This window comes from Balaenoptera borealis (assembly GCF_965194805.1).
Source record: "Balaenoptera borealis genome assembly, chromosome: 5".
NCBI classification, from domain to species: Eukaryota; Metazoa; Chordata; class Mammalia; order Artiodactyla; family Balaenopteridae; genus Balaenoptera; species Balaenoptera borealis.
In genome coordinates this window covers 30,820,474-30,848,134 of record NC_138862.1, presented here as the reverse complement: position 1 = coordinate 30,848,134, position 27,661 = coordinate 30,820,474, and the positions used below count along the sequence as shown (strand labels likewise).

The following is a 27,661-nucleotide window of genomic DNA, read 5'->3' as shown; positions in this document are numbered from 1 at the left end:
CTTGGGACTGGTACCATTAGCTTCTTCCTCCCAGGCAAGTCAAATTAGCTCAGGCTCTCATTGTAGTAAGACGTTTCCCTCGAGTGTATATTATTTATGTTTGGACTCTGTTTTATTCAGTATTTAATTTATTCCTAAGCAATGATTTGGTTTAGACCATTCAGCCTAAACAACACAAGACTGTGAATGTATTTTTTTCCTTTAGTCTATTTTCCTTTAAGAGTAACTGTGAGCATAGCTGCTGTAAAACTCCAGATGGAAAGGAAGCAGTTCGATACCATCTTTTCTTCGCCTGCATTGCCGTGACACTCAGTTTCTCATTGCACACGGGACCTTGAAAATTCCAGGCCTCAGATGTGGTCACATGTATCCTCTGCTGACTACTACAGATTTGCCTTCAAATGAACCACAGGAATGTTTCTTTTTTAATAATCAACAGCTTCTCTTGTAATGTGTTTTTTTTTTTGTCTTTGCATATAGGCTAGCAGCATTGGTCCCAAATTTTAGCCTTAGCTGGTGGGCTACCTTCCCTATGGGAGTTTTAAAATCACCGTATTAAGTTGTCTGTAACTCTTGTCAAGGGCTATGGAAAAAAACAATCTTCCAGAGTCTTGAGAAAATACAACAATCCAGGATCTATTTATATTGATAATACTTTTAATGATTTGACCCAACTTCCTTATTATGCATATTGTCACTTTATGACACCACCTTAAGTGACATACCTTCTAATGAATTGTGAGAGAAAGGTCTTCTCCAACCAGTCTAAGCTTAGAGTCAAATTTAAAATTAGTCAGGCAAACTCTGGGAAAAGGGTCCACTTCCATTCCATGATAGATGGTCATGAAATCTGCCATTAACATTGCTCCACAGGTATAAACTTTCCCTTAACCTTCTGACAAAAGAAATTTTCATACATTGAGACATAGGAAAGTCATTTTGGCTTGTACATGAGTTAACTTGAATTTTATGCTAACTAAAATAGCCTGTTTGTGACCTATCAAACACACATTGTATATCTGCTTAATTATTAGAGAAAAGGACACGTTGGCCAAAAGTAAAGAATGTCCATGTTAAAAATAAAGATTAAATGCCTCTTGCTACTGGACCTAGAGACTGTCATACAGAGTGAAGTAAGTTAGAAAGAGAAAAACAAATATCATATATTAACACATAGATGTGGAATCTAGAAAAATGGTACAGATGAACTGGTCTGCAAGGCAGAAATAGAGACACAGATGTAGAGAAAAAACATATGGACACCAAAGGGGGAAAGGGAGGGGTGGGATGAATTGGGAGATTGGGATTGACGTATATACACTAATATGTATAAAATAGGTAACTAATGAGAACCTGCTGTATAGCACAGGGAACTCCACTTTGCTGTACAGTAGAAACTAACACAACATTATAAAACAACTATACCCCAATAAAAATAAAATATCTCTTCCTAGGATGCAAATGCTGGTCCTCCTTGATGATAAGACTCCCTTCCTGGGTGCCAAGGCCATGCCGACTTGCTCTGTACATGCTGGACTGTTTTTTGTTTTGTTTTGTTTTGTCTTTAAACCTTGAAGACATGTAACCCTGACTTGTTAAATGTTCTTTGTTCTGACAAGATATAAAACTGTGCTGAAAACCCTGCTTCTCCAGAGCAGTTTCCCAGAGTAATCTGGGAAGCGGGCTTCCGGGCTAGTCCTCCGTTTGGCTCAAATAAAACTCTTTTCTATTCCTATTACTGATTGCTTATTGATTATTTTCACTGACACTTCAAAAATAGTTACTAATGGGTATTAAATATATACTAATGAGTATAATTATAATCATTAATCTTCATATAATTCTAAATAATTTTAAGTATGTGACTATGCAGTAACAAGATGTGAAATTATCCACACCCCACAGGCAGGAAGAGAAGAGAATGCAAGCGTGATGAGAGCAGGGGTTTTGTTTAAGAAATTCACCTTGAACGGTGTCTCACACTCAACAGGTGTTCAATAAATGTTTGATTCGTAAATGAAGAAATGGTACCTGTCTGTGTCAAAAAAATCTATGTAGATGTCAAGGTCATACCCTTGCAAATTAAAGGTTCATCCTTTCTATGGAAAGAAAATGGCTATCAAATAAACTGACTAATTTAAAAAGCATAACTTTAAAATGTCAGCGCTACATAGCAAAATCTTCATCAAATGTTTATGAAATAAAACATAAGTCTAAGAGAATTTAATTTTCAGATTTTAGGTAGGAGGCATTTAAATCCAAATACATTTTTTACATTAGTTATTAAAACTGTGGTATTTTCTTCACTTACTTAGTATACATCTCCAAATATTTGAACTTGCGTACTTTTGACATAGGAACTGGGTTAGGTCTTTGCTTTTCTAAGTACTCTAACTTTTTTAAAGATAACAATTGAGAAAAAAATTGTGAACAGATATTTAAATGCCAGATCAAGAGCTCTATCAAAACTTCTCCCTCCCCCTTTGAAAAAAATCTGGTTTTATTTATAGTGCTACACTAGATTGGCTATAAAAAAGAGATTTTTCTTTTGAGGAAAGCAGAGGAATGGTTGAGTACATCCTGCATCTGGCACTGGTGATCTTGGAAACACATGGAACTGGTGTCCAATTACCCTTCTTCCACTTTCTGGGGTTATCACACGATCCATTATTCTCTCCTGACAAACACATGGAAGACAGGACTCTGTTCGTGAATGTCCACTGTCCTGGCTTGGAATAATTAGAATGTAATAAATGCCAGCTAGAAATACTGTATTTTTCCTTTCTATACTGTATATGGTAGAGCATGTACTTCTAAGAAATATATATATTACTAAAGACCTTGAGATGGCCCTAAATATACAGAGAAATTTAGGTTAATGTAATAATGATTCTTTCCACCACTTACATACTGCTGGAGGAAAATTCGCTGTTCTCAAACAAATTTAGAGAGAATAACTGAATTGATTAAGACTAAGTAAATTTCTCCTAAAACTGAATTTTGGGTGGGGGGAGAGTGGCTGTTGACATATATATATATTTTTGTCTAAACTTAAATTGGGAATTGTTAATGTTCATTAGTAAAAATGGCAAAACAAGAGTATGAGTACCAAATATAAGATCTTAGCCCATTATTTCACAATATTGAGAACACAGCAATTGACATATATATCATGAATTTGATTTTATGTGTATTAAATTTCCACTAAGTATTACCTATAAATTTTATGCACCTTCTTAAGTAAGGTGCTTTAAAATTATATTTTTTTTTATTTAATTTTTTTATTTATTTATGGCTGTGTTGGGTCTTCGTTTCTGTGCGAGGGCTTTCTCCAGTTGTGGCAAGCGGGGGCCACTCTTCATCGCGGTGCGCGGGCCTCTCACTATCGCGGCCTACTCTTGTTGCGGAGCACAGGCTCCAGGCGCGCAGGCTCAGTAGTTGTGGCTCACGGGCCCAGTTGCTCTGCGGCATGAAGGATCTTCCCAGACCAGGGCTCGAACCCGTGTCCCCTGCATTGGCAGGCGGATTCTTAACCACTGTGCCACCAGGGAAGTCCCTACAATTATAATTTAATACTTATTTTAGATGAATTTTTTAAATCATTTTAAAACCTGTAGCAGGGAATGAGTTTTCTATGTGCTTAGTATTGATGTCAGCATCATACCCTCTGTTTTGCTCTTTTAAGAAGATGAGCCTACTATGCCTTAAGGCATTTTCATGGATAAACTTTCCAGGCCTCATACAAATCATCAAAAAATGCGTTGGGATGTTCCAAAGTCTTACAAAATTGCTGAAACTCTCTTTAATGTAAGTGTTAAAGCCAGCATTTTTGTGAAGGCAGCTGTTTCCTGATGTTGTTATGCAGTTACACAAGAATATAATTAGCATTTGTAATGTGTATCTAAATTTCAATCCTATTCCAATTACTGATAGAGCCATCATAAATATGAAGTGAAAATGAAAATTGCTTTGCATATGGTTTATGTATATATGTAAACTAGGTTCTCAGATTTCGAACACTTTGTCCATCATATTTTTAGACCCATCTATAACTAAAAGTACCTGAAAGGACTCTAGGAGTAGAATGCTTAGTTTTCACATGTAGTAGTGACAGCTGTCCACACTGTGGACTAAGTCCTAAGTATAATTTAGCACCCCTGCCTCACTCATCAATGATATAGTGACTTACAGAAAGAGGTCAAGATTTGACTTCTGCATATTTCAAAATTTAGAGCTTAAGAAATAATATTTTAAAAGTACCCAGAAATTCCCTAAAAGTTTAAAATTTTTTCCTGAATATTCTCAAGTATTTATCATCAAAATCATTAGGCTCAAGTCCTAGAAACACTTAAGGTTGAAGCTGCTTCTACTATTTTGACTGGAAAGATCTTTTTGTTCAGTTTTGCTGGTAGATACAGCAGTTTAATTCCTCGTATTTAAAGACAGACAGTATTAAATGACATAACAGTATTCTCCAGGTAGAAATATTGATGTCTTACCCTCAGAAATTGACAGTATACGTAATGCTTATAGTAGGGAATAATAGTTTCGATGTAGGTGAAAGGTTAGGAATGGACCTTCTGTCTTCTAGAGATAGAGGAGACAGTCCACTCTCTAAATATACCAAATTGGCAGCGACATTGCAATTAAAGCACTGAGCTCCCGGGGGCGGGTCAGGTACAGGATTCCAACCAGAGATGAGGCCTCCCCTATGTGGTTATGATGGATTAGAAGGCAAGTCAAGCTGTCCCAGGAGCAAAAGGAAAGATTCTTCTTGTTCCCAAGTACAAAAGTTCAAGGGAGCAAGAAGTGCAGTTTTGCCAAAATAAGGAATATATACATACAGCAGTGTGGGGCGAATTCAAGCTACTTAATAACATTTTATTCCAAATCAGAAAATAAAATACCCCAAAAAACCACCAAACTCGAATAAATGAAAACTCTTCTCAAACAGGAACATAACACCTATTCTTAAATGCTCTATGATGTAATCATCTTTTGAAATTATTTTAGCTATTCTGAGCTTAATATTGCAGACTCCCAAGAACTTGAGTTTTTAAGAATCCAAAGAAAGTGATTTTTCCTTTTCTGAAGATTCCTACTAATGTTCTCAAAGCTGTTTTTAAAACACTATTATTATATAAACATGTAGTTGGCCCTAATTAAATAGATTCACTCAATAATTACTAAAGAAATTATATAGCACTGGGCTATAAAAAATACATGCTCTGATAAAGGTTAATGGATAATAAATGTATTATAATTTAATTTCAATAATTATAAATACAATTGAAATAGATGTTTTTGGCATCAAACATACAATGCTCTAGCCCCTGTTTGAACTATCACAAATTTCAAATTAGTTGAAAATTTATTTGGGTACAATGCATTTTGATTAGGGAAAAATATCAAGTGGATATTTTTCATACTACCAATAGCACATATTGATTTTACTTGAGAGATTTGTTTAGTAAATGTATTTTTTATGTTCACTTTTTAAAGCCAAATAGTATCAGGGCCAACACATTAGAAAATTTAATTGGTCACCAAGATATTTCAAGAAGAGAATAGATAGGGACTTCCCTGGTGGCACAGTGGTTAAGACTCCGCCTGCCAATGCAGGGGACATGAGTTAGAGCCCTGGTCCAGGAAGATCCCACATGTCACAGCACAACTAAGCCCATGTGCCACAACTACTGAGCCTGCACACCACAGCTACTGAAGCCCATGCGCCTACAGCCCGTGCTCCGCAACAAGAGAAGCCACCGAAATGAGAAGCCTGCGCACCGCAACGAAGAGTAGCCCCCACTCACCACAACTAGAGAAAGCCTGCTCACAGCAACGAAGACCCAATGCAGTCAAAAATAAAAATAAATAAATAAAATAAATTTATTAAAAAAAGAAGAGAATAAATAAAAGAGAAGGAAGATAAAAATGATGATGACATGTAGGAAATGGAAAAAATGAATGAAGAATAAAAAATATTTTTCTGGGGCTTCCCTGGTGGCGCAGTGGTTGAGAGTCTGCCTGCCAATGCAGGGGACGCGGGTTCGAGCCCTGGTCTGGGAGGATCCCATATGCCGCGGAGCAACTGGGCCCGTGAGCCACAATTACTGAGCCTGCACGTCTGGAGCCTGTGCTCCGCAACAAGAGAGGCCGCAGTAATGAAAGGCCCGCGCACCGCGATGAAGAGTGGCCCCCACTTGCCGCAGCTGGAGAGGGCCCTCGCACAGAAACGAAGACCCAACACAGCCATAAATAAATAAAAATTGTATAACTTAAAAAATATATATATATTTTTTTTTCTATGGCAGGGATACTGCAATTTGGAGCTAAAAGTCTAATTTTTCACTTTCAGAGTTTTAATTTTCACTAGCAACCTCATTATGAAAAGATTTAACATAATACTTTTTAATATAATTCTAAAAGGACAAAAAACAAAACTAAGTTAAGTAAAAGAAAACTATCCCAATTCTTCCACACAATTGCAATTCCATTTGTCTTGGTTGAACTGAAAAAACTGGGTTTCTCTGAGTTAATTCGGTTGGATTAAGTCCACCCTGTCAAATGATTCAGAAAAAAATTAAGTGACTAGAGTTGGATGAGGATGTTTTCTCCAGAAACTCTGACTCTGATGTACTGAGAAAAGTTCCCATATCTATGAACAAGACTAAAATTGACTAGAAGAACTTTTAGTTAGTAAGCAATTCAGAAGGCTAAAACTATTCAAATGCAAACTAGCTATGATAATTTACTATGACTACTTCAGCACAAATCATAAAATATTTCATTCGCAGAGATCCCTTTCATAAGACAACACTGCCAATGGTAGGCCAAACACAGTAGCATAAATAGATCTGTTTTTTAAGACACCATGCATCATTCTTTAATTGAAAGAAAATTATATAATAATAATTAGAGATTACATTACCTACAAAAATACATCAAAACAATAATATTCCTTATTTTGACATACCAATCCAAGATAGTAAGCTATACGAAATCACAGGCATCTATGATTTAAACAGGCATTTGTCAGTTTAAGAAGACAACAGATCTACAGAAATATCAATTTGCTAGGTAATTCAATTATTACATTTTTGATCCACAGAGATGAAATGTTGAATATCAAAACATGCCAAAATCATATTTGTATACCAAAAGCCTAATGGAATCTGAAATGCATTGAATTAGCAAGTTGTCATGCAAGTATGGTAATAAGTTTAGTGAAAGAGGAGAAAGGGATTTTTCTCCTGAGACATAATGGACGCACTATTCCCTAAATAACAAAGTATAGACCAAGACCTCTAAAAGAAAAACCATTGCTCAAGGGAATTCTTTAGTAATCCCTACTATTGAAAATTTTAACTATTTTCATATCAGTTAGGCAGAACCTTTTATCTACTTGTAGGTTCATATACTGGGATAATTACTTAATTTTTGCTTATAAAAATAAAAATGAACTAGTTGAACGAGTTCATGAGGAACGAATCAGTATGTTCAGTTAGACATTATTACGATTTTGAGGGATTTTCTTCTTTCCTATCGTTAAGGTTACCCTGATCATCCTGCTCCTCTCAAATGATATAGAAATGAATTAAATGAATTCATGCATGCAAGTGTCTGGTCAAACTGTGAAAGGATCATAATAACATTGCAAAAACAAATCAAAGGATAATGTTTATTATATATTTTCAAAAAGGCAGCCAAATTTTAAAATTTAGTTAATTAACAAAACTGTCAGATCTACCTAGGGATGGGATAGAATCCAGTGTTTCCATTAGAGGAGATGATCTTAGGCAGAAACCAGAATAGTTACCTTTTGAGGTAGGAGGTTGGTCATAGTATACAGGTAAAGAGGAAGGTAGGTTGAAGAGCTGTTGGGGCATGTGGAAATTCTCTTTAATTGCTTATATTTCTTCAATGAATTAACAAGCCAAATAACCAGCTTCGAGAAGGAGGGAAGAGGAGCTCATATAGGTTTGAGGAGAGTGGGAAAGGTTTGAAATATTCAACTTGTAAAGAGAGAAAATGAATTGGCTCAAGAAATGGAGGAGGAGTTTTTGGCTCCATTGGAGGTCACTGGTCATGAATCTAAAATGTGTCAAGCCAGTCTGATTGTGTGTTTCTCTCCAACCATGCAGGTGAAGACTAAGTGAAGAATTTAGCAAGAGTTGTGTTTTTGCCAGATGAGTAGGGCAGATGAAAGAAAACTTGGTAAACCAGGAGAGGATGTATTTGAGGGACTGATTACTGTGTTAGAGCAGGAAATTTCAGTCAAGTAAGGAGAGAATTGAAGGCAGTTTGGAGGGTCAGACAATGAACTGAAAACCTGAAAGAACTGGAATTTTTGCTTTCAGCTGGGCTGTAGATGGGGTGTACAGGACAGATAGAAAATGACAGCTAAGAGTAGAATGCTTGACTTGAGATTATGGTGATGACTATAGGCAGAGAGGACAAGAGGTCAAAATAAATGGAGTCAGAGTCCAAGAAACCAGAATGCTACAGTGGTGGATGTATCATGCTTGTAGAAAGTCATATCGCAGAGATTCAAGATAGCCATAAATGATCTTGGTGAAGTTGCCTAGGAGCACAGATTTTTGTGTATGGTTGGTCCTCCTCCCTTTTGTGGTCTCCACCCAGGGACTGGGGGACTAAACCAGAGACTGAAGCAGAGTTCTCCATGTCCTACAAAACATTTCCCACCTCTGCATCCCTTTTAAAAATGCCAATATTTATAGCTTCATTGTCACACTCTTCCTAAAAATCTATCAGGTCTGATCCCATCAATGTCACCAGAAGCTCAGCTCCCAGGTCATCTTCCAACACAGAGACTTTCATCCTTATATGCACATTCTTTAAATTCACCAACTCTTTTACCTCTCCTGACCCCCAGTCCCTTCTATTGCACTCTCTGGAACTCATGCGCCCCCCCAACCATCACCCAAATCCTTCGGGGTCATCACCTTCATCTCTGAATGTTACAGGACTAAAATAGCTATTTCTGGTGAGAATATTGCTTCTGCTGATACCCTGCTAAGTGGAAGAAATTTCATCTCCCACAAACTTCTTTCTTGAGCTCAAGGTGCTTTAGATGGCGTCCCCAGTGAGATCTGGACCATTATTTCTCCTCTTCCTCCCCAATTTCTTTTAGTTTTATGAAGCTTATACCATTAAATCCAACCATCCACCAACCGTTGTTTTGGTCATCCTGGGACCTTTCTGTCATTCTCTTAGTGTCTTAAAATACTATCAACTGGAGCCTACTCAAACACTCTCCCTCCCTCCAACACCACTCCTGTCATAATTCTCACATTTTAATATCCATATCAACTCAAGAAGAGGTGAGAGAACCAACAGACCTACAATCACAGAAAACACTAAAAAGGAGTCAGCTATCCAATCCTAAAAGATGTTAAGTTCTAATGGTTTTACTTTGATTTTTATTAAAAATCAAAACTAATGATTCCTAAATTATTTAAACTGGACCAGAGCATAGAAAAATATAGAGATCTCTCCAACTTAGTCTACAAAATAGTATATTCTTAATAACAAAACTGGAAAATATTAGCACAAAGGAAATCTATTGTTCAATATTATGAAGATTACTCATGTGAATTAAGAAGATAAGTATAAAATTCTAAATGAAGTGCTAGCAAATAAAATCCAGAAATGTTAAAAAAAAATCATGAAGTATATAAAGGTGGCTAAATATTAGGAATTATATACATTTCATCAGTCATATTAATGAGTAAAAAGTGAAAAAAAATAAACCATGAGACTTTGATTGATGTCATAAAAAGCATTTGATAACATTCAAAACCCATTCCAGACTTTCAAAATTGCTTAGCAAACTTGGAAAAGAAAGGGTTGCCTTGATTTGATAAAGAGTATCCATCAGAAACCTTCAACAAACATCATACTTAATAGTAAAGTATTAGAAATAATTACCACTAAGGTGAGCAATGATATAAGGATGCTATTGTCACTGACTTACCAGTGCAAGGAATAAATAAGACAGGCAAGTGGTAAAAAGAAACACACAGCATTGTCATTGTTTAATGATAGCTTCTGCTTAGATAACACAAAGTAATTAATGAAAAAAAACATTTTACTGAAACTGGTTGGAGCATCCAGTAAGTGGCAGAGTTATAAGGACAGTATAGAAAAAGTAATATTATAAATGATCATACAAATATGATAGAAAATATTTAGTTCACTATAGCAACAAAAGTAAATATGGAATAACTAGAAATCAGCCTAACATATTTCCAAGCCCTATATCAAAACCTTGGGAAAGGCTAGTCTAGAACAAAGGAAGGACCAACTTAAGAATACTTACTCATGATGGGGGCAAAACACCCATGATAGTCCCACTTTAAAACGATTTAGTCTAATAGTGGTTTTCACCTGATGTTAGGTAATAAAGTGTAGTGGTGAATCCTGTAGACTCTGGAAACAGAAAACACTGGCTTCAGATCCTGACTGTACAATGTACTAAGCATGTTTGTTGATTTCATTCTTCTGAGCCTCAATATGCTTAAAAAAAAAGGATGGCAATAGTATCTATCTTTATTAGACTGTAGTTAGAATTGAGATGTGTGTAAATTTCTTGGTGCAATGTCTAGCATGTGTTAATAGTTCAGTAACCCACCATCATATTTCTCATGGATTCTTACAATATCTTCCTGTCTGGTCTCTCTGTTGCTTCCTTCGGCTCCTGATAGTCTGTTCCCAACGCAGAGTGATCCTGTTAAATAGTAATTCAGATGATGATAATCTTTGGCTCAGAATCCTAAAATGACTTCCTATTACAGGCAGAGTAAAAGCAAAGCCCTTACAGTTACCTAAATAGCCCTTTTTTTATTCAGTCCCTTGTTCCCTCTCTTCTCCTACTCCGCTCCCACTTCTTTCTCAGGGAACTGGAATCTGTCGTTCCCTCTGCTTGGAGCATTCTGCCCTAAGTTTGCTACCTCACCTCCTTCGTCTCTTTCCTCAAATGTCATCCTTTGGTAGACAGACTCCCTGACCATCCTATCTAAAATTGCAAAACAAAACAGAACAAAACCCAAAACCCTCACTCTGATCACTCCCTTTTCCCTTTAAAATTATTTTTCCATTACCACTATGTAGCATTATATTTTACAAAAGTGTCTTTTGTTGTCTTCCCTAGTAAAGTGTAATCTGCATGGGGGCAGGGATTTTCATCTATTTTCTTTTTCCCCAGTACCTAGAACAGTGCCTGGCGCACAATATACACTCAATAAATATTTGTTGCATGATTATAATTGCTATTATTATAGCAATAACACTATTAAATGGAGTTACTGATTTTATTTCCACGTGTTAATATGCTGACTGTAAAATATGAAAAGTTTTCATTGTATTTCATCAGCATATTTTCTAGTGATTTTTTTTCGTTTTGCTCCCTGTGGTTCCTACTACAGGAAAGCTACCTTCTAATTGTAGTGGTCCTTGATTATCCTAGTCTATGATTTTGTTAATATCCCACATAGATCTCTCCCAAACATCTCTTGATATCCATTTCTTTAGGATCCTGTACCATAACAAGCTACAAATCTTTAAAAAAAATGCATTTCAAATATCTTTCCTCATTCAAATAAATGCCTCATTTTAAGTATCTTTTACTTTGAGATCAAATTCCAAGACTGAAAAAACCAGCCACAGTGCCTACACCGAACAAGTGAGCCAGTCCAATCTCAGTCAGCAGTTTGGCTCAGTAAAGGCTTCTCTCTATCACTGTAAATACGAATCAGATTCTCAACACCTAGCATCAGTCAAACCTTGGGGGCACAGCTAGGATTTGGAGAAGCTCATAGGAAGTTGTGTAGGCCTGGCTCCAACAGAGAAGCCACTGAAGTGTATAAACAGTGTGAAGAATGAATAAAAATGAGGAAGAACTTTCTCAAAATTCTTACCAAACAATCTGTCAACTTTTGAGGGGATTACAAGATCCAGGAAAAACTGGCTTTTATGTTAAAGGTTATTAGTCCTCAACAGATAATATTTTCTGGAGTAAGTCTGAACTAAAGAGGCTCCACAGAGATTAGAGGATTTTAAACATTACACACATGTGAACATTCACACCAGAAAATGAGCCAATAAATCAGCTTCCTTAACTCTTACTGGAACTGATTAAAAACTAGAGCCAAAGTCCTCCAGTGGTGTGAGATAATCAAAGGCATTTTTTTAGAGTGATATGTAGATGGTGATTTATAAACCGTAAAGATTGCTACGTCATTTGGTAAACAAAACCCAGATAATACAATTCTTCCCATATATTGCTTCAGTTATAATTCTGATGGAGTACATGTATTAGTTTGGTTGAAGTTATAAAATTTTATCTAATTCATATTCATATTTATTTTAATTGGATTTTCATACCCATTTTCTGATTAGGATATTAGAAAATCAGTGTTAACTCTGGTTCTGCTGATGTTCACCATCATAATACTTAACTAGATTCACCTACAAGCTTTTGTTTGGGATCTTACTATCCAGTAACCATACTATTTTGACTTGAATGTAGGTAAAGTCAACAAAATATTTTGAATTCCCTAGTGTCAGATGAATATAAATCTATAGTTATAGACTTTTAGATATAATTGATCGTTAGAACTTCCAACACTCAGGATTTGATCTAACCCTTAGGTAATAATACTTTATCCCTCAAATTACTCACTAGTTCCATCTTATGCAGAGAGTAATCAGAGTGGGAGTATTACAAGACTCTCCGCCTGAGATTATATGCCTAATACGGCTTCCTGAGGTTTGACAAATAAATGCACTAGATAGAAAGCATGCACTTGAGTTTACCCATAATTTGACTGCAGGGGAATATTGGTGCTGGAATCCAGGTTTCCTTGAACCAGAGTATCTCAGAAAAGATTTTGGAGAGAACTGGGTTTATTGGTTTTAGTAGCAGAATAGTTTTTAATGCAGCAATACTAGCAATCTCAATGTAATAACCCAAGCTTCTTTCACTGAAGTGTGGAGATGGGTGGAGAAGGCAGAGAGTAAAGACCATCCCACCACCACTCCAACACCATGTGCCACTGTGTTGTCTCTGACACCTCCATTACACCTTTGGGCTCAGTTGAGGTTGCTTCGAGAAAAGGTTCTAACCTCTTTAAAAATTCATTTTTAATTTCATTTATTTTATTTTAAATTATTGCCGAGTGGTAAGAACAAGTGGGTGTGGCAGCTTAATGCCCTTATTTGTTATTTAAATTAATTTTTATTGGAGTAAATTTGATTTACAGTGTTGTGTTAGTTTGTGCTGTACAGCAAAGTGAATCAGTTATACATATACATATATCCACTCTTTTTTAGATTCTATTCCCATATAGGCCATTACAGAGTATCGAGTAGAGTTCCCTGTGTTATACAGTAGCCTCTTATTAGTTAACTATTTCATATATAGTAGTGTGTATATGTCAATCCCAATCTCCCAATTTATCCCTCCCACCCTCTGTTTCCCCCTTGGTAACCATAAGTTTGTTTTCTACATCTGTGACTGTATTTCTGTTTTGTAAATAGGTTCATTTGTACCTTTTTTTTAGATTCCACACATATGTGATATCATATGATATTTGTTTCTCTAACTTACTTCAAACTGAAAAAAGGAGAGAAGCCACGAAGCCAGGTGATTCCCTAGGATCACATGGCTAATTTTTAGACTGAAATCTAGTCCAGTGCTTTTCTTACTACATCAATCCTTAAAAAAATGCTTCCTGAAGCAAAGGCAGAGCAACCTCACTAGTATTCAAAGAGTGCACATTAAAAAATAAAATGTCATACCTTTCTTTTTAAATAGATAATTTTGAAGGAAACACTACTACTTAAAACCCATCAACCATTACAGATAGTTGCTCCTTAAGAAAACCTTAGTACACCTTCCAAGATCTAGACGAGTACTGCCCAATAAAACATCCTATGATATTTCTGCTCTGTCCACGATGGTCGCTACTAGCCACATGTGGTTATGAAGCATTTCAAATGTGCTTCTTACGTGTGACTGAGGAATGAAACGTTTAATTTTAATTAGTTTACATTTAAGTAGCCACATGTGGCTGGGGTCCACCATGTCAGACAGCCCAGGCCTAGTACTTTCCTTCCTCTCTAGTCTCACCTTTCACCACACCCTCACCTATCACTTTATGGCTTGTCCATATTACATTTCAGTTTTATGAACTCACCTGCTCTCTCCTGACTTCTAAACATTTTGTTAGTACCACTCCCTAATTCCTCACTTCCCTTTTACTTGCTAACTTCTATTCACCTTTTGTACTTGATGAAATGAAGCTTTCCTTAAGAAGCTGTCTTAATTCTCTAACCCTCTTCTCCCTTAACCCCATATTTACAGCATCCACCTAAGGTAGACAGCATTTAACCTACATTAGGGCAATTATATTTTTACTATCCCTTTCCGTCTACGAGATTTTAAGAGTCTCTATGGAAAAAAACTGTGTTAGCCACAAGCACATGACTTGCCACATGTATTTTGAACAAATTAATATAGGAATGAATAAGTGAATATTGAAATGTCTGCTTAAATGTTTTATTTATACTTCTGAAAGTTAGGCAGAAAAAAATGGATGCAACATGGAGAACTACTGTCATCTCTCAAGCAGAATAACGACAGACTAACTCCACATTTAAGTCCAACAGTAGTGTGATGAACTGATTAGATGGAATAGTGTTTAGAAATCCATTCTAATAGTCAGCAATGATGTGATGATGGTCTGGACTAGAGTCATTTAAGTGATCATGGAAAAGAAGGTGTGTGTCTAAAAGACATGTTGAGAATTGGGTTGAATAGAAATGGAAGGAAACTGAGTAACCAGAAACAATTCAATGTGCCTTTCATAAGAAATACAGAGAATAGCAATAACAAACAAAGATATTACATTTGGGAGCTAAATAAAACTTTGGGTGATGCATGATAAAAATGATGATGGGCTAGTAAATTCTGAGGAATGTCAAAGTGTGAAATGTCTAAGTTGCACAAGCAATTGATAATATGTGACTATTGAGAGTGTATTGGGACAATCAGGCTGAAAGTTGTAGATATTAGAGCCATATGATTGGTTGGGCTTTTGATGGAAATCAGTGTAGGAAGAAAAAACTGAGTAAGTATTTAAATATATCCAAGTTAAGAGACAAAAGGAAGTGGAAATGCCAGTAGACTATTCAGAAGTATACAAAAATCAAAAGGCAAGAGTTTTAAGGAGAGGGGGCATAGTTAAAAGTATTGACTTCCCAAGAGAAACTGAATTGGAAAGACATGAGAAAAATGAAATTTGGATAGAAAAAGTCTTAGGGGGTGTTCTTTGAGACAGCTGTCACTCTTATGCCGTGTATAAAAGTGAAAAGAAGAAATATTGACATTCCATACTTCTCAAGTGGCCAGAGGACTGTGCTCCAGATATAAGACCATAAATTCAGAGACAGGGCTTACTATTCTTTATTGTGTTTGGGACCAGGAATTTTGGGTTTTTTTATCTTTATTTTTTTAAAGAGATGGAAGGCTGAGGTCTGCTAAAAGTTTACCCCTTCAAACTTAATATAAATAGTTTTGAAGAAGTATTTGTCATTGGTTTTCCAAAACCTTGGGTGCTTAATTAAAAAGGATCCATAATCTACAGGGTCTATATAAGAATTTTTTTGGAATAAGTTATTCTCTTAGCCCTTAGGGCATAGACACACAAAAACTTATGTGCTAATACTATATTAGGAAGTGCTCTTTCAAGGAAGTCACAATGAGGGAAAAAGCAAGGGGGGGAGAGCAAAAACATGGAGGTGCTTTGCCAACTCCTTACACTTTGCATCAAGCACAATTTTGCCATTTTTAAGAGGCAGCATGAACTACTACATCTCAGTCTACCTTGGGGTAAAGAAAGGAGAAAAATGCATCTGTCATTTCCCATTTCAATTGTCACAGGTTTGCTTCATGGCTATTGACACACCCTCCCCTGACCCAAACACACACACTGCTAGGTTGCATACAAACATCTCTAATGTGTCCCATGATATCTCATGTCTCAGAAGCAATAAGAAAGCATCAGGGAGGAAAGCTAAATGTACCATGTGGGCATGAAGCAAGATGCAGTCATGTTGGCCAATGCAAAGTAGGTAGTTACAGTATCTGGAGTGATATAGTGTCCAATGGTCTCAGAGAGATCCTGCTAAGAGGTTCTAAGATGGCACTAAGAGGTATCTGATATAGTTCACAAGTACCAGCCACTTTATTCTGTCTTCTCTGGCCTTTGCACTCAAGGGTGGTTTGCATACAGCCTCTAATTTGAGTTCTATTTTTGTGATGGGGTAATTATAGACAGTGAATGTACAAGTGTGTGAACACTGATATTTTTAGATAATACACATCCTGGGGTAGTTTGAGTAGGAATGGTGGTCTGACTCACTTATTAACTCTAATATTGATAAATTATGGTGATTTTCATACCAGCTTTATTTCTGTATAGTTTGACCGTTGAAATCCTATAGTCTCTAGACAAATCTTTTTTATATTTGTTTGATAAAAATGTACTTCATCAACCTGATGTGGCCTTTTGCCTTTTTGACATAGCAAAATGTCATGAATGCCCCAGACTCAATTCAAAAGTCACCTTTTCTCTAAAGATGATATTGTATATTGAATCTTACTAAAGCTTAAGTTCTTAAAGTCCCTTTTTAAGGAAAAAAATGAATATAGTCAAAATTACCCATAAAAGTTATTTAAATCACCCACTAGGAACAGTATTAAATACATACAAATACATACATATATCTATGTATATAGTTTGTTTATACAAACCAAATGGAACCCACTAGGTGTTGGCTAGTCAGTATTTTCTGTGTGGCTCCAAGTCTCAAGAAAGCCTTAATATCAGTCACACATTTCTTCTATCATTTTTGCTCTTGAGTTTCAGGTTTACTTATATCCATTGTTTATTTAATAGAATTAAATTAGGTACGTGACTCAACTCCACTGACCAGACCTTCTCAAAAAGATAAGTCATCTCTTCTCTGTGCTTTTATTTCACCCTCTTTATGCCATTGGCAGGTAGTTTATCATATTTATCATTTCTATTTGGGGAGATGTGACAGTGAGGCATTCCTTACAGCCATCTCCCATTTGGATATAATGTTTTTGTCTTCTTAGATAGGCACTGATATTAGAATTAAAACTAGGAAAGATTAAAATAGAATATAATAGGAAAGTATTATGAATAATAACATGAAAAAACTGCAACAGCTCTATGTTTCTAGTAATTTGCTAAGTAAAAATCCATTCCCTTGATTTGATCTTTTACTTGTAGACAACTTGTTCCTGGATCACAAAGCTGAGAACCGAAGCTAACAGAGGTCATGGTCTTAAGGGAGGCCTGTTTGGTACTTCCTGATTTGACATACCAGCTGTCCTTCTGGAAAGGCTTCTCTGCTACAGTTCTCTACAGCTGTAACAGCATTGTGGTTGGCTCTCCCCAGAGCCATCTACCCTACTAGAAAGTGAGTTCCATGAAAACAGGGATTCTCTTATCTTTGTGTCCCTGATGTCCAACACAGTTTAGGCGGTAATAGGTTCTCAAAAATGTTTGAAGAGACAATAACAAAAAAGAACTTTTAATTTTGCATGTTTCCACATAAAATCTTACCAATTCTTACAATTCTCTTAAAATATATTAGATTAAATTTCATTAACTGACAATGGAGATAATTTGTACTTATTCCGTATTTGTAATTGTTATATTTTAAAACAGAATAATGATGAATTTAAACTTAATTCCTAATCAGAAGGTTTTATCTATCATTAAAAAATATGTGCCACTTAGATGATTCATAATGTTGTTTATGCCCATACTAAGCAAGAAGAGATAATTAAATCCCCTAGTGTGCTGATACAGATGGTTGATAAATGTTTATTAATCATTATGGATGTGCTAAAGTTAACAAAAGACAATATATACTGGATCATTTAAAATCAGCTGGTGTCTAGCTCTAAAGCTGAATTTTTCTCATTGCATTGCTCCATAGCCTGAATATAGCTTCAACTTGAATAATTAAATCCAGGACTCTCTTAAGAAGAACTCTCTAATGCAATCTTGAAAGAGAACATTGTTGAACAACAAGTTCCATCACAAACTCTACACTGAATATTTTTAACAATCTTTGGAAACCATTGGTTTGATAATAGCTACTCTTTGGACATCAGAATTTAATTAGGCAATCTAGTATTAGACACCAGATAAAGTAAATGGATAGTTAGCAACCTTAGATCATATGGCATGAAATAAATCATAATACAAGACTTCTTCCATTTACTGTCATCTACAGTGTGATAGTAAATTGGTTTGAGATAAATGGTTTCTATCATATGCCTCTGTTCAGGATAAAAACCAGAAAATGATACTATTAATATACTGAAGTCACCTCATTATTCAGGAAGATTAGAATAAAGAACTGAGATAACAGGTCTGTAGATTGTTTTCCTAGCATATTAGAGGGCTTTGGTAATGACTACAAAGTTTAGGATCATTTATATAAATCACAAAATGTGAACATGATAGTGGTGTAAAGTGATCAGAAATATGTTTCAATAATATTTTAAGATTTCTTACATACTTATAATAGTTTTCCTCTTGCAAGCCCATGAAGTAATGAATTTGGTGTTGTAGACTTGCATAATAAATTAAAAAACAATATATAAGAAATTGTAAATGATTTTAATTCAGCCATTTATATTTATATGTATTATGGAGTAAATTATACATATGATAAATTACACATGTGATCTTTCATGATTCTAGGCAATTATTTCAGGAAGACTGAATTGTTTCCTTTGAAATCATTATAATATGGCTGATAAAGGCTTTAAAAAATTTAGAGCAACCCTAAAATAATCTAATGGGTGATGATAATATTTTTGTTTGGGATTATGTAAACAAAAGAGGCCATTCTCCTTCCTGTAGGCAGAACTCCAGGTTAATATCCTTTTACAGATATGAGTTTCCCTAACATGGACAAAACAAATTGATATTGGAAACCAATTAAGACTGTGAACCCAACCCTGTTGGAAGTATCATGTTTAAGAGTCATTCATCATCAAAATTCTCCTTCAGTGGCAGAGTAGCCTAGAGCTTCTATGCAAGAGTTGAGTTTCCAGTGTAATACAATTTTAGTTGTATTTCTAGCATAGAAAGAATAAATTTCTTTCAAATTCATAGATGGCAAAAAAATTTAACAATTAATAAATGCAGTAAATAATTGTGAATAAATTAATATAAGTAACTTCTTTTCCCAGAAAGGTCTTAATAAATTTTGAAAATCATACCCTATTTTAAAATTTATATCAGAATTATTTTTGCTAATTTTATTTTTTGTTACTTGAAGGTATTTTTTGCTTAGCATGCTATAGGTAACAGATGCTGAAAGTGCTAAAAATACGAATGCTATTTTCAAGGAAAACAAATGCAAAATGTTTTTAAAAGCTATTTTGATACTCCGTTTGAAATATAGGGTGGCCGGCAGCAGCGAAGCTGAGGGCGGTGTTGTGGAGGGAAAAGTGAGTTATTTGTGAGGGAGGAGTGATGATATTGTATTTTCAAATGTACCAAAAGACAACCCTCAGAATGGTAGAAAATATTTGCAAATGAAGCAACTGACAAAGGATTAATCTCCAAAATTTACAAGCAGCTCATGCAGCTCAATAACAAAAAAACAAACAACCCAATCCAAAAATGGGCAGAAGACCTAAATAGACATTTCTCCAGAGAAGATATACAGATTGCCAACAAACACATGAAAGAATGCTCAACATCATTAATCATTAGAGAAATGCAAATCAAAACTACAATGAGATACCATCTCACACCAGTCAGAAAGGCCATCATCAAAAAATCTACAAACAATAAATGCTGGAGAGGGTGTGGAGAAAAGGGAACACTCTTGCACTGTTGGTGGGAATGTAAATTGATACAGCCACTATGAAGAACAGTATGGAGATTCCTTAAAAAACTAAAAATAGAACTACCATACGACCCAGCAATCCCACTACTGGGCATATACCCTGAGAAAACCATAATTCAAAAAGAGTCATGTACCAAAATGTTCATTGCAGCTCTATTTACAACAGCCAGGACATGGAAGCAACCTAAATGTCCATCATTGGATGAATGGATAAAGAAGATGTGGCACATATATACAATGGAATATTACTCAGCCATAAAAAGAAACGAAAATGAGTTATTTGTAGTGAGGTGGATGGAGTTAGAGTCTGTCATACCGAGTGAAGTAAGTCAGAAAGAGAAAAACAAATACAGTATGCTAACACATATATATGGAATCTAAGGGAAAAAAAAAAAAGGTCATGAAGAACCTAGTGGCAAGACGGGAATAAAGACACAGACCTACTAGAGAATGGACTTGAGGATATGGGGAGGGGGAAGGGTAAGCTGGGACGAAGTGAGAGAGTGGCATGGACTTATATACACTACCAAACGTAAAATAGATAGCTAGTGGGAAGCAACCACATAGCACAGGGAGATCAGCTCTGTGCTTTGTGACCACCTAGAGGGGTGGGATAGGGAGGGTGGGAGGCAGGGAGATGCAAGAGGGAAGAGATATGGGAACATAAGTATATGTATAACTGATTCACTTTGTTATAAAGCAGAAACTAACACACCATTGTAAAGCAATTATACTCCAATAAAGATGTTAAAAAGAAAAATGTACTGAAGATTAACTTTGTATTTGGAGGTAAAATCCAGGCAGAAAAATGAAGCTATGTGACCTCATAGGTTATGATAATTCTGATTTTGAATGTGATAGACTACCAGCACACGTATTTCACGTCTACAAGAATTTGTATTGTTAATTCCATGATTATTTTTAAAATTTTATTGACGTATAGTTGATTTACAATGTTGTGTTAGTTACTGTTGTACAGCAAAGTGACTTAGTTATACATATATATGTATATTCTTTTTCATATTCTTTTCCATTATGGTTTATCACAGGATATTGAATATAGTTCCCTGTGCTATAAAGTAGGACCTTGTTGTTTATATACATCCTATATATACTAGTTTGCATCTGCTAATCCCAAGCTTCCAGTCTTTCCCTCCCCATTCCCCTCCCCCCTTGGCAACCACAAGTCTGTTCTCTATGTCTGTGAGTCTGTTTCTGTTTCGTAGATATGATCATTTGTGTTGTATTTTAGATTCCACATAAAAATGATATCATATGGTATTTGTCTTTCTCTTTGTGACTTACTCTGCTTATTTTTAGAAGCGATTCTAACTAACAGCAACAGCAATAACAAAACCCAAACCTACAACCAACAAATCAAAAACAAAACAAAATAAATATTGCCCACGAAGAAAACCAACCTGCCACACAACAAATGCCCTGGTAATCCTGCTAAGTCAAACCAAATAGTAATTACAAGGGCGGGCATGAAAACCAGCAGACAGAGTTATGTTTGATCACACATCAGGCCTTGCCTCCATGCTTTCTGCCGTATTCAGGGCCATAATCATAGTGCCCCATTTAGATGCCACGTCTGGGTCAAAAGACATATTCAGAGATCCAAATAAGCACTCTGAGTAGGAGCAAACTATTGACCTATGAACATCTTTATTTGCATGTTGATTTTTATTCAACATGTAATTTATTCTGATTTGAAATAGTAGATACATAGTCTGTAGTTCTAGAATAATTTTGCAGCAGGATATTTCTAATATTGACATTATTCCAATTTGACATATTCCTGAAATTTTTGAAAATGGCACATGGGAAGTAAGTGGTCAAACACGTAGCAGATGAGGCTCAGAAACAGAAAAGTCTCTTTTAGGCAGAAGTCTATTGCAACTATGCTTTTCTCATTTTAAAATGCAAGAACTAAGCTGGGATGAAGTGAGAGAGTAGCATGGACATATATACACTACCAAATGTAAAATAGATAGCTAGTGGAAGCATCCGCATAGCACAGGGAGATCAGCTCGATGCTTTGTGACCACCTAGAGAGGTGGGATAGGGAGGGTGGGAGGGAGACGCAAGAGGGAGGGGATATGGGGATATACGTATGCATATAGCTGATTCACTTTGTTATACAGCAGAAACTAACACACCATTGTAAAGCAATTATACTCCAATAAAGATGCTAAAATAAATAAATAAATAAAATGCAAGAACTGGAGTATTTCTAAGAACCCTGAACACTTGAAGATTCAGTGACTTTACATGTTTTTATACATACTTCAGATTTCAGATTTTAAAACATAGGAATAAATTTATATTCTTTGGTTTGAATATCCTAGAGACTAAGGATCATTAGGCATGTCTTAGAGCTTAGTCTCAAGTTTTAAGAATTAGCTCTTCTATAATTCTATACACTCTGATCCAATTTAATAACAGAGAGAGAGATACATAGCACTGTGGTTAATTGTAGAAAATGATTGCCAATGACTATTTTCTGAGGTCTGGGAAGCCATCTGAAAGATCAAACAGTACACAAAACTAGGTACAGTGTGTTGTAATTAAGCATCACAGCTAATGGCCCTCAAACAAAACTCTGCTGGAAGACACAGTGATTAGAGACACCTGCAGGTTAATAATTAGAAGCATCTGAGCACAGAAGCAATTAATATAGGGAAACTCTCCCAGGAAAAAAGGCTGAGCAATAAACAAAATAAAGTTCTTTTCAAATTCCCATTTTAAAAAGTCTGTGTTAATAAAGTGTCACCAAGCCCAAAATTTTAAGAATGCATTAAAGTACTGATATTTAGTTTGTTCTGTAGCATATCTTTTAAATTCACTGTACTCATAGATGTTTTCATTCAATGTAATCAGAAATGATTGTTTTTCTCCATTTACCAAGTGAGTATCAAACAATTAGAAGCTCTTCAGTATCTCGTATGATAACCAGTAGTAATGATTTGCTAGGCAAAACAAAGACCACCAACATTGAATTTATGTCTAAATTTCTAGAATTTTTTAAATGAAAGCCTCCAAAAATCTATTTTTTTCAAATTAAAAACCATACTAACATGTCAAGTAAACTATCTGTAAGTGAAAATGTTCAAATTTTTAAAGTGTGAAACTGCTTCCATCTTATATAGGGACATTAGATCATTTCAGCACAGCAAGATTTTTTATATTTAATAAGTACTTTTGGTACACATCAAAATATGTTCGGCTGGCATACACTCCTCTATTTAGTGCTGATCATATTTTGCTCTTTATTGTGTGTATGTATATGCATTTTATATTTCAAAATTTTGTTCGTTTTAGCCATCTTAAACACATAATGTTCAATCAGGTCCCACTGTTCATTTTCTGTTCCAAGCTGATTGCAAAAGTAGATGTTTTGAGGGTATGTAGCAAAGGCTAATGTATTCCTAAGCAAAATGGAAAAATGATAAACCAGGAAAAGGAGAGACATTAAAGGACATTAAAGGACTGTTCTGGCCATGTGACCTAATCATTAAAAAACACTTCCAGGGGAAAAAAATCTCAAACATTACAGAAATACAGATTCATGAATTATGTATAGTCATAAAGGCCCTTGGAAAACATGTGAAATTCAAGCCTTAAATCATTACTTTGAGAACTACTTCCATTATTTTTCTTTGTCTTATAAAGAATAATTTGCATCAGAATCCCAATACATTTATATCCTACAGCAAAATTTACTTGGTCAAATATGAAGGGTATCACATCCCATTTTCAATTTGTTTTTGATTTCATCTTTTTACTAGTATTATCTTTTGTTCATGAGGCAGATGTTGAACAGTTTAGAACACAATGGTTCAGATTTCTGTTAATTATAATCCAAGTCAACTATGAATAAACAACGTAGACAGTATAGATGCTATAAAATATTAGCTTTACTATTGGTATCATAGAATCATTATTATTAAACAACTGTTTAGATACCCCTCGGCTACAGTCCATATAAGGTTTGTTCTATTACCATAGCTCTGGCTTCTCGAATGCATTCATTAGTCTTAATCTTCTAGATCTGAAATAACTTCAGAGACCTTTAAAGATGCAGTCTGTTTGCTGGGTTTATTCTAATGCTACATCTTTTTTATTGTTGTTTAAATTTGATTTTTTTTTTCCCCTTCTTATTTTTTCCAAGGAAGATGTTACAATTACTGGAATTGTTTAGATTTTCCCCACTGTCATCGATCTCTAGCACTTTCATACTCAAAGTGGTGTTCTACGGGACTCACCTGGGAGCTGGTTAAAATGCAGATTCTTAGATCTCTACCCCAGACCTACTAAATCAGAAGTTGCACTTTAACAAGATTCTAGGTGATCCAAACGCACATTAAAGTTTTAGAAGCATTGTAGAAGGCACCACATAGACACAAGCATACACCTCGGAGATATTGTGGGTTTGGTTCCAGACCACAGCAATAAAGCAAATATCACAATAAATCAAGTCATACAAATTGTTTTGTTTCCCAGTGCATGTAAAAGTTATGCTTACACTACACTGTAGTCTATAATGTGCAACAGCGTCATGTCTGAAAAAAGTATATACCTTAATTAAAAAATACTGCTAAAACATGCTAACAATCATCTGAACCTTCAATGAGTCATAATCTTTTTGCTGGTGGAGGGTCTTGCCTTGATGCTGATGGCTGCTGACTGATCAGGTAGAGGTTGCTGAAGATTGAGGTGGCTGTGATAATTTCTTAAAGTAAGACAATAATGAAGTCTCCTGCATGGAATGACTCTTCCTTTCATGAAAAATTTCCCTGGGTCATGCAAGGCTGTCTGATAGCATTTTACCCCCACTAGAGCTTCTTTCAAAACTGGAGTCCACGCTCTCAAACTCTGTTGCTGCTTTATCAACTGAGTGTATGTAATGTACTAAATCCTTTGTTGTCATTTCAACAATCTTTACAGCATCTTTACCAGGAGTAGATTCCATCTCAAGAAACCACTTTCTTTGCTCATCCATAAGAAGCAACTCATTCATTAAAGTTTTATCATGAGATTGTAGCAATTGTCACATCTTCAGACTCCACTTCTAATTCTAGTTCTCTTGCTATTTCCACCACATCTGCAGTTACTTTCTCTACTAAAGTCTTGACTCCTCAAAGTCATCTGTGAGGGTCGGAATCTACTTCTTCCTAACTCCTGTTAATGTTGTCGTTTGGACCGTTTCCCATGTTTCATGAATATTTTTAATGGTGTTTAGAATGGTGAATCCTTTCCAGAAGGTTTTCAATTTACTTTGCGCAGATCCATCAGAGGCATAAATATCCTGTAGCTGTAGTCTTATGAAATGTACTTCTTAAACAATAAGACTTGGAAAATCAAAATTACTCCTTGATCCATGGGCTGCAGAATGGATGTAGTGTTGGCAGGCAGGAAAACAACATTAATCTTGTGTACATTTCCATCAGAACTCTTGTGTGATCAGGTGCCTTGTCAATGAGCACTCATATTTTGAAAAGAATCTTTTTTTCTGAGCAATATGTCCCAACAGTGGGCTTCAAATATTCAGTAAACCATGTTGTAAATAGATGTGCTGTCATCCAGTCTTTGTTGTTCCATTTTTAGAGCACTGGCAGAATAGATTTAGCATAATTCTTAAGAGACCTAGAATTTTTGGAATGATAAGTGAGCATTGGCTTCTACTTCAAGTCACCATGTGCATTGGGCCCTAAAAGAGAGTCAGCCTGTCCTTTGAAGCTTGGAAGCCAGGCATTGACTTCTCCCTTCTAGCTATGAAAGTCCTAGATGGCATCTTCTTCCAATATAAGGCTGTTCCATCGACATTGAAAATCTATTGTTTAGAGCAGCCATTTTCATTCATTATCTTAGCTAGATCTTCTGGATAACTTGCTACAGCTTCTACATCAACACCTGCTGCTTCACCTTGCAGGTTTATGTTATGGACATGGCTTCTTTCCTTAAACCTCATGAGCCAACCTCTGCTAGCTTCAAACTTTTCTTCTGCAGCTTTTCACCTCTCTCAGCCTTTGCAGAATTGAAAAGAGTTAGGGCCTTGTTCTGGATCAGGCTTTGGCTTAAGGGAAGGTTGTGGCTGGTTTGATCTTTTATCCAGACCACTAAAATTTTCTCCTAACCATCAATAAGTCTGTTTCGTTTTCTTATTATCCATGTATTCAGTGGAGTAGTAATTTCAACTTCTTCAAGAACTTTTCCTTTGCATTCACAGCTTGGTTAACTGTTTGGCACAAGAGGCTGAGCTTTCAGCCTATCCTGGTTTTCAATGCTAAGCTTAATCATTTCTAACTTTTCATTTAAAGTGAGAGATTGTGACTCTTCCTTTCCCTTGAACACTTAGAGGTCATTGTAGGATTATTAATTGGCCAAATTTCAATATTATTTTTCAGGAAATAGGGAGGCCTGAGGAGAGCTGTAGAGACAGGGGAACAGCTGGTAGGCCGAGCACTCAGAACACACACATTTATTGATTAAGTTCACCATCTTATACAGGCACGATTTGTGGTGCCCTAATACAATTACAATAGTAACATTAAAGACTACTGATCACAGATTAACACAGCAAATATAATAACAATGAAAAAGTTTGAAATATTGTGAGACTTGCTGAAATGTGACAGAGAGACACAAAGTGAACCAACGCTGTTGGAAAAATGGTGCCAATAGACTTGCTGGACATAGCCTTGCCACAAACCTTCAGTTTATAAAAAACAACATCTGGAAAGCACAGTAAAACGAGGTGTGCCTGTACCGGTTTAAAAATGAAGACATGATTTGTCTCCTCTCTCCTGCACATTTCCTTTGACTGCACTTTCAGTACAAAAGGGTCAATTAGAAATGGCATGGAAATTCAATAGAGCAATGGAAGTTTACATAAAAGTAGAACTAGAGGAATCACCTGATGGATCTTTTGCTGAATAAATCTTGTGGCTTGGTTCAATTGAAATTTACATTTTAAATGAATTAGCTTTACATTTAAGAATATTATTAAATTATTCCCCCTCACATTTTTATTATTCCAGCTTAATATTTTAATTCTTTCAAAAAATGTTTGAAACCATAACCACATTTCTTTTTCAACTTTATTTCTATTTTTATAGTGTCTGTGGGTATCTGGATAGGCACAGGATGCTTATGTACAGGATGAAGTCCTAGACTCCTTCCCCAATTACAAGAGGTTTCTTCTCCCTGATGAATAAGTGATAAAAGAAAATAGAGGTGGTTGGCAAAATTTTACTTGGCAATCTTGGTTTACAATTTTTAATATTGGTCTTGGCTCAGAATTTTGTTATTTGGTGTTACATTCTAGCAATGCTTTAAATGTTATTGAATATAAAACAAAGATCAGATCATATTTCTTTTATTTTATATTTATTTCCATAGGAAATATTTAAAAAGAGCCTAAATCCTTTCCATTGTAAGCCAGTAACATAACATTAGAGTTAAATGAATAAATTTTAATGACATTTTGCTTTTTCTTTGCTTTTCCTCTTCTTTCGAACAGCCATTGATAGAGAGGCAATAATGAATAAATCTCCTTTGTGTCAATTTTTACTTTATTTTTTATAAGAGTAGCTGCTTAAGGGACTTTCCACAAACACCAATTTTTTAAATTTTTTTAAGATTTAATTTTTTTTTTTAATTTATGTTT

The 27,661-nt window shown here is 35.5% G+C and overlaps 1 protein-coding gene and 1 long non-coding RNA gene across 8 annotated transcripts in view; one reads left to right on the top strand and one right to left on the bottom strand.

The window, feature by feature from the left end:
- Positions 1-27,661, bottom strand: part of ROBO2 (roundabout guidance receptor 2) — a 1,241,430-nt gene that overhangs the window by 689,801 nt on the left and 523,968 nt on the right. The gene's annotated exons all lie outside the window — the stretch shown is intronic.
- Positions 17,079-27,661, top strand: part of LOC309629025 — a 471,640-nt gene continuing 461,057 nt past the window's right edge. Inside the window, exon 1 of the long non-coding RNA XR_014244814.1 lies at positions 17,079-20,279. This is a non-coding gene — a long non-coding RNA (uncharacterized lncRNA). The remainder of the gene's footprint in view (positions 20,280-27,661) is intronic.